Here is a 699-nt window from a genome sequence, read left to right as displayed (position 1 = left end):
AACTCAGCTAGATACTCAGCAACTCCAGTGATGGTGTCGACCCGGAGTGCTGCCAGGGCCCCTGCCAGGGGGGCGCGGCCTTCTCGGGGCTTGTCTGATGCCTCCATCCAGACGGAGCCTGAGGGGGGGCTGGCGTCCCCGAACCCCCTGGCCTGCAGGAGCTGCCCAGCAAGGCCTGGGGGGGCAGGGACTGGGGACCCCCACACCTGTCCTGCAGGCGCCCACCTTAGGGCCCTGGAGGCGCAGGTGAGGGAGCTCCAGGAGGAGGTTACCAGGCTGAGGGGAATTCGAGAGGCCGAGGAAGAAACTGACAGATATTTTCTTTCCCTGCAGGGTTGTACGACCAAGGAGGATGCACCTCAAGAAGTGCCCTCCACTGCTAAGTGGCAGATGGTCACCTCCCGTGCCAGGACTGCTCGTAACACAGCAGCACCAGTTCCTCCAGTCCGGCTGGAGAACAGGTATGAGGCCCTGGCAGCCCTGGAGGAGGAGAAAGGAGAGGAGGATAGCGGGGGGGGAGGCAACTCCATGCTCCCCACGTCCCGTGCAGGCTGAAGGAGACAAGCAGGCCAGGAGGAGAAAGCATCGCGTGATCGTCTTTGGCGACTCCATCCTGAGAGGTACGGAGGGCCTCATCTGTCGCCAGAACCCCTTGGCACGCGAGGTCTACTGCCTACCTGGAGCGAGAATTCAGGACGT

The sequence above is a fragment of the Gavialis gangeticus genome, unplaced genomic scaffold, assembly GCF_001723915.1.
Source record: "Gavialis gangeticus isolate Ggan-Ray unplaced genomic scaffold, GavGan_comp1, whole genome shotgun sequence".
NCBI lineage: Eukaryota > Metazoa > Chordata > Crocodylia > Gavialidae > Gavialis > Gavialis gangeticus.
The sequence above is the reverse complement of the archived record's forward strand: the minus strand, read 5'-3'. Positions refer to the sequence as shown.